The following is a 14163-nucleotide window of genomic DNA, read 5'->3' as shown; positions in this document are numbered from 1 at the left end:
GGGTAGCTCTCATGGCCAGGAAGTAAACCACAGTCTAAAACGTCCAGTGACCCCCCACCCCGCCAAGTCATTTTTGCACACTTGGGGTGTTCAAAATCTCAGGAAACAGTATAAGCTTACTGTAAACCAATGTTTACGTTGGTTACATTTCCAATCTGTTTTCTTCAACCTCTAGATACTTTTTCACATGAAAGACCTCTAAATTTGAAGCAATGCATCCAATATTTAATCTGAAAAAAGCGCAATAAATAATTGCCGTTTCACATGCATTTCTAGACTTTCTGGACACTCTGTTGCACTGGAGGATGAAGAAAAACACCGAACATGGTATTTGAAAATTTAACGTGCTGTTTAAAAATGAGTTTAGCGGGTGGAAATATAAACATGGTACAACCACTTTGGAAAATGGTTTGATCGTATCTTGTACAGTTAAACGTGCATCTACCATACAACACGATAATTCCACTTCTAGGTATTTACCCGAGAGAAATGAAAGCATATGTCCGGACACAGCCTATACACGAATGTTCAAGGCAGCAATGCTCTTAATAGCTCCACACTGGAAACTTCCCAGATCCCCATCAGCAGGTAGAGGGACAGACTGTGGTATATCCATACACCATCACAACGATAAAAAAGCACAAATAATAACACAACTGCATGACGGACCTCAGAACAGGGCACTGCGGGAAGAAGCCAGAGCAGGAGGGCATACTGCACAATTCTGGTTTTGTAGAAGTCTGGAAAGGACCAAGTCAGCTATAGTGCCAGAAAGCCCGTCTGTGGTTGCCTGAGGCTGGGATGGGAGGAGCGTGACTGGGAGGAGCAGGAGGGAACATTCTGGGGTGATGGGGATGCTCTCTGTCGTGATTGTGGTGGTGGTGACATGGATAGACACGTTTGTGAAAATTTGCTCAACTGGCCACTTAAAATGGATGCACTTTGTTGTATGTAAATTATGCCTTGATGAAGTTGACTTTTTAAAAAAGATTTTATTTATTTATTTTAGAGAGAGAGAGAAAGAGCAGGGAGAGGGAGAGGGGAAGGAGAGGAAGAAAAATCCGAAGCAGACTCCACACTGAGCTTGGAGCCCGATGCAGGGCTCGATCCCACAACCATGAGATCATGACCAGAACCAAAACCGAGAGTCGGACACGTAACCGACTGAGCCACCCAGGTACCCCTGATTTTTTTTAAGCCCCAACACAAGGCTTGAACTCACCACCCTGAGAGCAACACCTGAGCTGAGATTGACAGTTGGACGCTTCACTGACTGAGCCACCCAGGTGCCCCCGTTGACTTTTTTTTAAGTGAGTTTATTCTATGCAGAGCCAACTACATAATTAAGAATCACGAAGCCGGTGGCAGAGTATTAAAGCACGCACAGCTCCCTTCTGAGTGTGGGGCTCTGCACAGGTCCTGCACCCATGAACTTGACCTTGCTTCTGTTTCCTGACTATTCAGATACCTTCAGATACTCTCGTGTGTGTGTGTGTGTGTGTGTGTGTGTGTGTGTGTGTGATACTACTTTACATAAGTGGGATCTCACTACAAAATCCTGTTTTTAAATTCATTTTTTTCCTTCAAAAATATGCTGAGGTCTTCTCTCTAAACCAGTAAATCCAGCTGTACATCATTCTCCAGAGAACATTCCACAGTGGGCTGTGTGCTTTAAATGAGTAAGCAGTCTCCTTTTGATAGCGTTTAGGATGTTTTCTGTTTTTCACTGGTACCAGCACCCACCCCCACTGTATGGGGCTCTGTGCACAGAAATTTCTAGGCCCTTTCCCAGCAGCCTGGGCCCCTCCCCACCAAGGCACCATCTCTGATGTGCCTAAAGATTGTTTCCCTTTCACATTTCCCTTCCCGCTTTCTTTTTCTCTTGAGCTTTAAATAGAGTGGGTAGGTCTCTATAATCAACTTTAGCTCAGAGGCTCCTGCCAGCACTCTCCCTCCAGGGGACCGTGGCACCTGAACCCTCGAACCCGGATTATGTCTGTCACTCCAGAGGCCACCAAGGAGGGCCACAAGGCTAGACGTTGTGCAACTGGGGCCCCTCAGGGTCAAGCAGTCCATGGCCCTGTGCACAGGGTCCTCACTAACCGTCCCCTCGGAAATGCACTGAGCCTCAGGATTTCCAGAGTCTACCATGAGAGGATAGCCTTGTATCCTCACAGGGGAGGGACCCTGCCACATTTCAAAAGAAGGGAAGTGTCAACTTACATTTTTACCATATACAGCTCGATGTTGGCTTTCCACGCCCAGAACAGTCTCTCGGGCCTCCTGCTGCTGGCTCAGAGTGGGCCGAGGTTCACCGCGGTGCGCAGGGTGAGGGACTCGGAGCCGCCCTCCGACAGTTAGGCAAACATTTATTTGGCACATGTCATGTGTCAGGCCACGTAGCACCATTTACAACCGTCAGGGTTGTTCGAAATGGAAAAGCGTGGTGGCCTCTGACTAGCTCTGTGGCCTCGGGAACGTCTCCTGGTCCCCTCCGCTTCCACTTTCGCTTGACAATGTGACCTTGGCCCTAGACGATCGTTCATAGGTCTTTAGGGTTTCTTCCAGGCCCCAAATGTGAGGGTCCTGTCTCTCCCCCTCCAGACAGAAGTCACTTTTCTCGGCCTGGAAGGACTGCGCTGTGTTCTCTCTGAAGGACTCCCCAGAGGACCAGCAAATCACTCCTCTGCTAACAGAGGACAGGCCCGGGGAGGAGGCGGGCCTCCAGGGGGTGAGGGCAGCCACCCGGCAAAGCCTGCTGCTTTCTCTGGGCTGGACGGGCTGATCCGTGTCCTGCGTCAGTGAGGGCCCTGAGCGCGCCTGACAAGGGCTCCCAGGCCCCATCTGGCCTCGGCTCCCCCCGGGGAAGAACACTGTAGCCCGTCAGTAGTTTTGCTGCAGGGAGGGGATATGCTAACTCCTGGACCCGGGAGGAGAGTGTAGTGTCCCCTGAGCTCAACTGCCATTCACACAGGGCGACCGGGTCATCTGAAGAGGGGATGAGGGTGTCGTGAGAGCCAGCAAGGGGTGGGGGGGCTGGAGCAGAGCCAGGAAGTGAAAAATGACAAAGAGCAGGTGAGAGGTTTGGTGACTGTCAACGTGATCAGGTCACCCAGTGTCTGCTGAGTGACATTCATCAAAGTTAGGGTTCTACCTTGAGACAGGGAGCCAGAGGCCCCGTCCCTGCCGACAATTACATTCAAAGGAATGGCTCTCAGGTCCTTGAGAGAGACACCCCTGGCTGGAAGGAGATATGTGTACAGCTCAGAGACAGAGAAAAGGGTTACACTTTTAAGTTTTTTTTTTCAATAAATGCTCCGTGGAAAAGGAGCCAGCCTCGAGTGTTTTCTGGAACAAACGGTAAATTCTTTTGGCCACTCCGAGCTTTTGCAGATGGGAGCTCAAGGGGGCTGGGTCACCCCAGGGATGTGGCCTTAGGCTGCTAGGAGCCGTGAGCTTGGTCAATCCCCTAGTGCAGGGGCCTGGACTGGAAAGTTCATGCCGAGGGTTTCTGCCGCTCTCGGCACAGGGGATCTGCCCTTCTTCGTCTTTGCACCACGCTGCTGGTCTTCAGATGGGAAGGGGCCCTGGGAGCCTTCGGGGGTTCTATTTCCAGTGACCTCTGTACTCCTCCCAGACCACGTCCTTTCGTGCTGTTTCATAATTTTCTCTCTTCCCCTTACTAAAACCGTGCAGACCTAACCCGCCCCCTAACAAACTGCTGGGACACCCACGAAGGGACGATTTGAAGTGTCGGCCCTGGTGACAAGGAGTTAAATGTCTCCAAGAGAACAAATCCTTTTACAAGTGGGATGGGTTCTGGTTTTTATCTTCAACGGAATCTTGAAAATCAAGAAGTAATTTGATGCTAGATTACTTTGTGGGGTTTGGCGTCTAAATGGGACACAGTTGAAAAAATGAAGTGCCATCACTATAGAAAACAGTCCCTTCCAGTGTCCCTGGCCAGCCTGCGCATTTATAAAATGAAAAACAGGATGCTAGTACCTATCTTGTTTTAGCAACAAATAATATCCATCCACAGATACATTAACGAAATGGGGGGGGGGAAGATCTTAACACCTGATTAAGGGAGAGACACATTGCCAATAAAATGTGACCTTTTGTAGCTAATAATCACTTATCAAAATTATAACACCCATGTTATTTTTATTCGTGGGCTAAGAATAATTGTAATGACAATTGTGGTCGAGGGGGGAAGTTTTACCAGAGCCTTCTGACCACAGGAAATGGTAAAGTTTTAATGTTTTATTGTATATATATATTTTTGTTTCAAAACACGATAGGATGATTATTATGAGATGTGAAAGCATGAAAATACAGGAGAATAACATTATATGGAAGGAGTAGAACAAGTGTCCAAGGAGGAAAAGGAATGACGTGGAAATACTAACTGGTAAAGAAGAGCTTCTTAGAAACAATTGACTCTTGCACATGCGGGTTTGGACTGAGTGTATCCACTTACACACGGATTTTTTCCTATCAAGATATGTACAGTACTGTAAACGTATTTTCTCTTTCTTATGGTTTTCTTAGAAATATTTTCTTTGTTCTAGCTTACTTTATTGCAAGAATACGGTATATAATACATATAACATAGAAAATATGGGTTGATTGTATGTTACTGGCAAACCTTCTGGTCCACAGGAGGCTACTGGTCATTAAATGTGGGGGGAGTCCAAAGCCAAATGTGGATTTTTGACTGTGAGAGGGCGAGGAGGGGAGGTGGGCACCCCTAGCCCCCTGGTTGTGCAAAGGTCAACTGTATTTTTAAAACAGATGATGGTTGTACGCTGGGCGGGAGGCAGTTTTTTGTTGTTGTTGTTTTGAGATTTTATTTTTAAGTAATCCCTACACCCACCGTGGGGCTTGAACCCACAACCCCAAAATCAAGACTGAGCCAGGAGAGGCAAATTTTTACCTCTACTCTCTTAGGTTTCTGGGTGGGCCTGACAAGCGGACATAAAATGGATTCATTAGAGGGAGAGAAGCCCCACATTTACAAAAGTGATACGTGCCCGGCAGCCCTCGTGAAGCCCCAAGGACACGGTGAAACTTGCCCGGTTCTATAGCGGGTCGAACAAAGAGGAGCGATTGTGGGGAAGAAACTAAACCGTAGGAGAGGCTGAAGGAAGACGAGAATGATTTTAACAAAGTCTCTTCGTACAGAATTTTCTCAGTCTCAACGTCTGGTCCTTGATGATAAGAATGCCACTTTGCTTCTGGGTGTTAGGGAAGACATCTTTCCTATGGGGATTTCCTCTCCTGCTTTCAAGAAAAAGAACGAAGGCCAGAGTGTGTTTCTTGTCTTTGCTGTTTTCCAAGTGTCTTTCACTCAACATAATCCTTGGGCCAGAGCGGCGCGTCCTGCCACCCCTCCCTGGTCCTGGCAGCACTATTCGCCACAGCGAAAATGAGGAAGCAACCCTTTGACCGATGTGAATGGATAAGCAAAATGTGGCGTGTACTTCCTTGTGATTCAGCCTCAAAGGCTGAGTACAAAGGAAGGATTTCTGACACCTGCGACGTGGACGGACCTGAAGGACATTGCGCAAAGTGCAATGAGCCAGTCACAAGAAATTAAATCCTGCATCTTCCACTCGTGTGAGGTACTTAGAGGGGTCGAAATCATAGAGACAGAGAGTAGAATGGGGGCTGCTGGGGGCGGGGGGAAGTGCGTGTTTAGCACGGGGGCAGAGTTTCAGTTTTACAAGAAGGGACAGGCTATGGGGATGGACGGTGGGGAGGGCTGCAGGTGACGAATGTGTTTAATGCACTGACCTGTGTACTTAAACATGGCTAAGATGGTCAGTTTGTGTTGTATGTATTTTATCACAGCAAAAATATTTGGAAGGAGAAAAGGGTGATGGTGGGTATCAAAGTTCTATTCCACTAGTTCCTTTAAAAGGACGATGGTAACAGCGTTCTTTCAAAATGTCGGTATTTAAAATAGGACAGTGAGTAAGAAATGCGAATCACATCCTGCTTTATCAGACTCTTCATGCAACATTGTAGAAAACAAGCAAAGAAGGTACGAGGGCGTGTGATGCAGCTTTCTTGAAACCCTTCCCTAGACCAGGAGCAAGCCAACTCTTGCCCTTGGGCCGTCCGTCAGGTCTGGGGCTTGGTTGCGGATGGCCAGCCAAGTAAGAATGGTTTTTACATTCTTAAATAAAATAAGGACAAGGAAGAGTATTTTGTGACACATAAAAATTGCATGAAATTCAAATTTCCCTGCCCAGAAATAGAGTTTGGTTGGAACACCGCCAACCTCATTCATTCACGTCTTGTCTCTGGCTGCTTTCCCAGCCCTCTGGAAGAACTGAGTGGTTGTGACATGGACCATATGGCCAGCAAAGCCTGGAGTATTCACTATCGGGCCCTTCGCAGAAGATGTTTGCCTACCACAGACTGAGGCAAACCGCCTCGTGGCTCTGGCTCTGCTCCTTACCGTGGACCAAGCCGTTGCACCTTTCTGGAACTCAGGCTTCTCGTCCGAAAAAATGTGCTGCTTGGACAAAGTGGTGTTTGAGATCTCCACCATCTCCAAAAATCTGGCAAGTCTGGGAAAGCAGTTCATACTCGGGTACTAATAGCCAATACCTCCCAGGAGTACTCACCTTTAAAAATGACCCCCGTGGGGATGCCCCGTGGCTCCGTTGGTTGACTGTCCGACTCTTGATTTTGGCTCAGGTCCTGATCTCAGGGTCCTGGGATCAAGTCCCGCGTCGGGCTCCCACGCTCAGCACGGAGTCTGCTTGTCCCTCTCCCTCTGCTCCTCCCCATCCCTCCCCAGTTCTCTCTCTCTCTCAAATAAATAAAATCCAAAATAAATAAATAAATAAAAATAAATAAGTAAATACATAAAAGTGAAAATGACCTCTGAAGAGGTAACCCCTTAACCCAAAGGGGTGGAGTGCTGATGACAGGGTTCCGGGCACTGGCCTGGGTTGGTGGCCGCAGTTTTGGTGAAGGGGCTCTTCCCAGCGTCATTCAATCTCAGCGTTTGGGGTGAGCAAAGGTTTGAACAAACTGTCCAGTGGCCAACCTCCACCAGCTTCCCTAGAGGCCACAGACTTCCCGTGGCCGCCTCAGGGAAGGCCAGGCACAGAACAGCCCTGACGCAGCTCTGAGCTCGAGCAGGACGGGGCCGGGGGTTTTCTCCCCCACTGTCTCCGTCTGTGGAGAGCCCCCCTTTCGTGACAGGCTCGCAGGGAGTGCAGTCGCACCCTGTGAGTTACAGGGACCAGGGACAGGCTCTGCTGCCCCAGGTCCCCTGGAAGGATTCTGTGCAATGCCCCGCTCACTCCGGGGGGCTGTGCCCTGAGGGCCCGGAGGGAAGCACAAGAAAGAGAAAGAAGGGAGGGCTGGGCCTTCAGGGTCCCTTCGGACTTGCCCCGGCTTCCCCAGCCAGGGTACCTGCACGCTCTGCTTCCCCATGGGTCCAACGTGGCCCAGCTGGCTTTCGTGGAGGGGCAGTCTGAGGAGTGGGGTGGGGGTGACAAACCCACTGCCAACAGGGTCCTGGCCTGGGTGACAAGGAGCCCTGTCCCATCTCAAAAGTTCTCCTCTCTGGCCTCAATAAGCACGTCGATAGGTCACATTCGGGCTCCAGGCTGTAGGATTGAGGTGTTGGAGGGGGGAGGGCCTGAAGCCTGGACTCGGGAGCCAGGACGTGCCTCCGCGCTGGCGCTGCCCGTGTGGCCAGGGGCCCTGTCATTTGAGGTCCCCAGAATATCAATTTCCTCATCTCCCAGGTGGGATCCTTGCCCCCCACCTCGCAGGCGTCCTCACGAATGTCCCGCCTTTCGGGACTCAGAAACTGGCAGCGTCTCCTGATGACCAGAGAAATGAAGTTGGGGCTGGTTATCTGGTGGGGTGGAGCTGCTGCCCACCGCTGCATTTCTGGATGCTTCTGGAAGGGCGGGCGGGACTTACCCGGGTAACTGCTTCACCCTGCTCCTTCAGGCACTGCCTTGCGGCCCCTCCACCCACCCGAGGAAGCCTCTCAGACAGGAGATGCTTAGGTCCCACTGATCGCGACCCTGGGGAGGGGGCGGCGCTCAGATGGCTCTGATAATATTGTTGCCTCGTGCCACTGTTTTCCGGTTTTCGTGTGGGCGTTTTCCCCTTACAGGAAGATTAGAGATGGGTCCACCATGTCTTCCCCGCCACGGGCACCGTGACGGTGGCCGTGATCGTGGCCGTGATCATGACCGGCATGAGGCCGTCCTCACAGGGTGCAGCCCCTGGTGCGGCCGGTCAGGGAGGGGGCAGCCCGTCGGCCCTCCGCCCCACGGATCTGGGTTTGAATGCCGCCCGCTGCCAGTCCTGTGCGGTTCCATCTGTACAAAGGAGAGATGGGAACCGTGGCTGTGGACAGAGGGCTGTCAGGGTCGCTCAGGCCCCCCAGGCGCCCGGTGCAGAGCAAACACACGAGCCTCTGGAGGAAGAGCAGCTGCGGATGGAATGAAACCAAATGGAATGAGCGAGGAGGAACGTTTGTTCTAAACCCCAGCTACGCAAGAATTCTTTCTCTCTGCTTTTGGTGCATTCTGATGGCCACCACCGTGGCCCACGGGCGTGTTCTCTAATTCTGTTTCATCTTTCCGTCTTGCTTAATTAAGGAGTAATATACCCAGGGACTTTGGTGTTCAGAGGCGGTGCTCACGGTTCATGCCGGCTCCATGCCTGCGTGAGGGGGTCTTCTAGCCTCCCTCCGAGGTGGGGCCTGGGCTCCTACAGCATGGGGCTCAGTGGCAGCGAAGAACAACCCTGGGGTGGGTCAGCGTGTCCCACGGAGGGTGGCATGATGGGGGGGTGGCAAGGGAGCAGGAGAGGAGTAAGGCTGAGCCCCTTCATTGTTTTAAATTGAGGCAGAAATGAGGCATGACAGTGACAACCATTGACAACTTAAAAAAAAAACCCTTTTGGGGACACAGATGTTCAGCTTGCAGCTCTATCTATTTATAGAAACACATGTAAAAGGAACCAGCAAGCTTACTTCTCAGATGGAGAGACCATGAACCAGAGACCTTCCGATGCTGGGTAAAGCTATAGAATCTCTTTCTCGGAGGGCTTGTGTACCCATTGGGCCTGACTCACGGTCCAGTCAGGACATCTTCGTCCCGTCCTTTCCCAGCCACAGGGAGAAATCGCGACATGGGCTGGCAACGGGGACCTCAGGGCCAATTGTAAGGGTTTTCCTGAGAGCTTCTCAGAGCCAGCGGGCAGAGGGTTCTTCCTTGGCCTAACTGTACTGGATTTCTGACACGGGCGCTTCTTCTCGCTGCGTCCAAGCCCTTTCCGGGTCCCATTCATTTGATGGAATGATGCTTATAACATATCAAAATAAGGGCACAAGCAAACCACCGGGAGGGGGGGCAGGCAGTAAGAGCTCCAACGCTCATTCATCCGCTGATAGGAGTGACATCAGGTGCCAAACGAAGGAGATGTTTAGACGTGTCTGTGTGTGAGCAGCCCACGTGCAAGGGTCTGAAAGGTAGTCAGACAATCGTTGAGGACTGCCCCCCCTTTTCTCCTTCCATCATTCCCTCCCTCCTATTCTCCTCCCCCCCTTCTCTCCCTCCCTCTCTCCCTCCTTCCCTTCCTCAAACATTTATTTTGCATCTGCTATCTGCCAGAGTCCGCGCTGGGTGCTGCGGATACAGCAGTAAACACAGGAGGCAAAAATCCCCGCCTGCACGAGCTGAGGGTCCATCCATCTCTCCTTTTCCCATGATCCTCTACTTGGGATCTGGAAGTCTCGCCGTGCTGGGCAGGAGCCAAGATCTTTCGTTTAATGTTCAATGAGTATTTATTGGCAATAGGAGCAAGTGGAGTCAGCACCACGTCCTACTCATCCTTGCATCCCTGGAGAGGAGCAGAGAAAATGGCTCATCGTAGACACTCGCAAACATACTCGTGATATTGTTTTTGCTTGAGGACATTCAGCTAGACATTGGTGTAGGGGGGAGGGGACAGAAAACAAACAACAACATAATGCTCAGCCTTTGCCCTTGAGGAATGTATAGTCTTCATGGAGAAAATGTGAAAAATCTAAGAAGGGAAAATAACATATAGACTCAAATAATAACGGAAATGGCTTCACGGGTGCGGGAGCCAGCATCCCACTGCTGGCGGGAGGAAAGGGTTTGAATGACCCGATGGTGCTGGACTAAAGTTGGGGGCATCTGTAGGAGCTCATGTTTATGTTCACGCACAGACAGGTGACTGTGTTGGAGGCATTCACGGACTTGCGGACGCACACAGGTGAGCGCACGTACCATGTATTTTTTGCTCTGTCCCCTGAGAGGACATAGAAACAGCCATGCCGTATTTCTGACGTGGGGGCTGTACACGGAGACTCCCTTCCAGAGAGTATGGCGTAGAAAGAGGGAAAGAAGGACTGTAGGGTGGGGAAAAGTGCCAGGCACTGCCTCGGCCAGCTCCCCATGGTCAATGGTGAGTCGTGTTCATAGACGTATCATTCATTGATGGCATCGGGTGAGAAGGACATGTCACCTCTGGTCTTCTTCCCGCAGACCTGTAACCCCAGTCTAAGGTCAAGACAAGCAACAAATTGTAAACAGGGGTCATTTTACAACATACCTAACCGGTACTTATCAAAACTATCATTCTTATCAAAAATAAAGTCTGAGAAACTGTGATAGCCAAGAGGGATCTAAGGGGACTCGTAAGGTAATGTGGCATCCTGGGTGGGACGCTGGGACAGAAAAGGACATTAGGGAGAGATTAAAGAAATCCAAAGAGCATGTGGACGTTAGTTCATATTAACGTATAAACACCGGCTCTTTAATTGTGATCAATACGCCATCGTAAGGTAAGGTGTTAGTAACAGGGGGATTTGGTATGGGGTGTAGAACTCTATGCTGTGTATGCAATTTTTTTCTGTAAATCTAAAAAACAGAAAGCTACTTCTTAAAAGTAAGATATGTCCTAAGAAAAGTGGGGGGAAAGCCTCCCTTGCCCTCTGAGCGGGGAGCAGCGTGGGCGCGGGGTAACGGGGGATCAAAACAAGACACCAAACACTGAGTCGACTTAGACTGCTCTGTCTTCCTGGGTGTGATGGGCTGCGGGGGTGGGTCCCGCCACCTTGTTTCTCACATGCTGGTGATCTCTTTTCTTCCCCAGCTCCCAGTGGCTGCTGCTGGGTGCCCGCTCCCTGGGCACCTGCTAGCCCCCCGGGGTTGCCATCTTTGGATTCTGGGGACTTCAGGATGCTGGATTCGGAAAAGTGAGCTCTACCGGGACCCCTTTCCATCCTAGTACTGCCTCTAATTGTCTCTGCTCGGGACCCTGTCCTCTCTCTGTGCCAGGGCTCCCCAACGAGCTGGCATGGAGGGTGCCCATTAAACTGTCATGAAATGAATGTCCCTGAGCTCACAGCCATAGGACAGGACTCTATCATCAGATCACAGAGTGAGAAAGCGACGCCCTTGTCAGCCCTCTGCCAGCCTTTCTCTGAAAGCAAGAACGCCTCAGGCCAGAGTGAGGATGTGAGAATACCCTCCCTCCCATCCCCACATGTAACCAAGAACGGGCGGGCCGATCTTAGGGTCACACTCAGCCCACTACTGTATTTATAGCAAGAGCGTTGCTTTGAAAGAATTACCTTCAATTTGTAACAAGTGATACTGGTTTTCCCCTTAGAACGACAACATCATGTTTCCTTTGAACGTGTGCCCGCTCCCTGGGCTCCCTTTACCTGTGTTTTAAATTTTAACAACCTCAGACTTAGAGAAAAGTTTCAAGAATAATATAAAGAATCCCTGGATACCACTCATTTCTGGATATCCCCCAGGGTTACTATTTTATGAGGCCCCTACTCAACCCCCTCCCCCAAGCAGAGATTATTTTTTTTCTGAACCATTTATTTTATTTTTTTTTAAAGATTTATTTATTTATTTATTTATTTATTTATTTATTTATTTAACAGAGAGATAGAGGCAGCCAGTGAGAGAGGGAACACAGCAGGAGGAGTGGGAGAGGAAGAAGCAGGCTCCCAGCAGTGGAGCCCGATGTGGGGCTCGATCCCGGAACTCTGGGATCATGCCCTGAGCCGAAGGCAGACGCTCAACGACTGAGCCACCCAGGCGCCCCTTTTCTGAACCATTTAAAAGTAGGTTGTCCCTTTACTCCTAAATCCTTCAATACTTTCATGTGCATTTCCTAAAAGCTAGAATATTTTCCTATATAATAGAGTTCACGTATCAACATCAGGGAGTTAACACTGATACAACCCTACTATCTAATCTGCAGACCTCATTCGCATTTCACCATTGGCCCCAGGAATGTCCTTTATAGCAAAAGGAAATCCCAGGTCACACCTCGTGTTCAGTTGCCAGATCTCCTTAGCTCCTTTGGTCTGAAATAGTTCCTGGGTCTTTACAGTTTGTGATACTAGCATTTTTGAAAAGCACATGCTAGATATTTTGTAAAGTGGCTAAATATTTCTTTTGCAATATACTTAGGTTAAAAAAATATGAATCCATCCATAGAGAAGCTACAGGTGTACCTAGGCTTTATCGTAGGTTTATTCCAGACCACCGCCATGAAGTGAATATTGAAATAAAGTGAGTCAAATGAGGTTTTTGGTTTCCTGTATATGTAAAAGTTATGTCTCTGCTATGTAGTCAGTTAAGGGAGCCACAGCATGATGTTTAAAAAAAAATGTGTACATACCTTAAGTCATATGCTAACCGCCATCTGAGCTTTCGGTGAGTTATCATTTCTCCTGCTGGGGGGTCTTGCCTCGATGTTGGTGGCTGCTGACTGGTCAGGATGGTGGGCTCTGAAAGTTGGGGTCACTCTGGCAAATTGTTAAAATGAGACAATGATAAAGTTTGCTGCATTGATTGACCCTGCCTCTCTAGAACACTTCCGGGCCACTGGGGGCTTGTTAATTGCCCTCATTTCAATATTGTCATGTGTCTCAGGGAACAGGGAGGCCCGAGGAGAGGGAGAAAGATGGAAAGGGGCTGGTCGGTGAAGCGGTCAGAACACACACAACACGAATGAATAAGGTCCGCCGTCTTAGGTGGGAGCAGGTCTTGGCGCCCCAAACCATTCCCATGGTCACGTCAAAGGTCACTGATCATAGATCACCATAGCAACGATCACAATAATGAAATATTGTGAGCATTCCCAACACGCGACGCAGAGATACGAAGGGAGAAAATGCTGTTTTCCACGTGGCACCGAGGGACTTTGTCGATGCAGGGTGGCCACGAGGCTTCGATTTGTAAGAAACGCGGGATCTACACAGCACGATAAGCAAAGCGCAATAAAATGAGGTAAGCCCGGATTCAGTAAACCAGGAAGAAATGCTCCGCTGATAAAGCGAAACCACGAAGACACACGGAAAACTGAGGTTTGAGAAATGTTGGTTTAAATCAACTTCATTCTGCCCCTGGCTCTTCATCCCACTGGGTTAGAGACTGTGGATCAAGTGGTGGGGTAGAGGCTGTTCTAGATCGCTGGGTGGAAATCAGCCTGGGGGGGGCGGGGCATGGGGCGCGGGGCTCCCTCCTGGGGGCTGGTCAGCGGCTGGGAGGAAGGCGTGCTTTGATGTGGGCAGATCTCAGCTGCACGGGTCACTGAAGGAACAGCCTGTAACATTGAGAATGGAGGAAAAAAGCCCAACAAAGCAGCCAGAAGACCTGAGTATGGATAGGAGAGATGAGTTTTCTGGAACCAGAGGGAAGGTGGCTGGGGATTTTTACCGGGCAGCTTCAGAGTCAAAGCTGCTACATCAGCCCACACTCTGGAGTGTTCCCCAGCAGCCAGGGGAGCAGGGTCTGGCTCCCTGGGCCTGGCTACCTTGGTCCCACACTAATCCCTGGGGACAGAAGGTCATGATGGCCTTGCATGGTCCGAGACCCCACAGGGGCCTTCTCCAGGGATGGGCGGTTCTGCCAGAGAGGGAGTGTGGGTGCGAGCCCGGCTGGTCCTGCAGATTCCCAGAAAGGGGGAGGCTTGACGGTGAGGGCAAGAAATGGAGCAAGCCGCGGGAAGTTGGGGTGCTGGTGCGGAAGGGGCCACGGGCTTGAGGGAGAAGAAGGAGGCTGTCATAGACGTGTGACAAAGGTATCACTGTGTCTCGGTCACTCAGAAGGGTTGGGG

The 14163-nt window shown here is 50.2% G+C and overlaps 2 long non-coding RNA genes across 2 annotated transcripts in view; one reads left to right on the top strand and one right to left on the bottom strand.

Annotated features, from left to right (window-relative positions):
• Positions 1–2665, bottom strand: part of LOC121104712 — a 5867-nt gene extending 3202 nt beyond the window's left edge. Inside the window, exon 1 of the long non-coding RNA XR_005837051.1 lies at positions 2224–2665. This is a non-coding gene — a long non-coding RNA (uncharacterized LOC121104712). The remainder of the gene's footprint in view (positions 1–2223) is intronic.
• A 2193-nt stretch (positions 2666–4858) lies between these two features.
• Positions 4859–6795, top strand: LOC121104711. The gene is made up of 3 exons (XR_005837050.1): positions 4859–5627; positions 5972–6164; positions 6328–6795. It is a non-coding gene; the product is annotated as an uncharacterized LOC121104711 (long non-coding RNA).
• Positions 6796–14163: the final 7368 nt, after the last annotated feature.

Source organism: Ursus maritimus, unplaced genomic scaffold (genome assembly GCF_017311325.1).
Source record: "Ursus maritimus isolate PB19 unplaced genomic scaffold, ASM1731132v1 scaffold_23, whole genome shotgun sequence".
Classification (NCBI taxonomy): Eukaryota; Metazoa; Chordata; class Mammalia; order Carnivora; family Ursidae; genus Ursus; species Ursus maritimus.
This window is presented reverse-complemented; position numbering and strand designations above follow the sequence as displayed.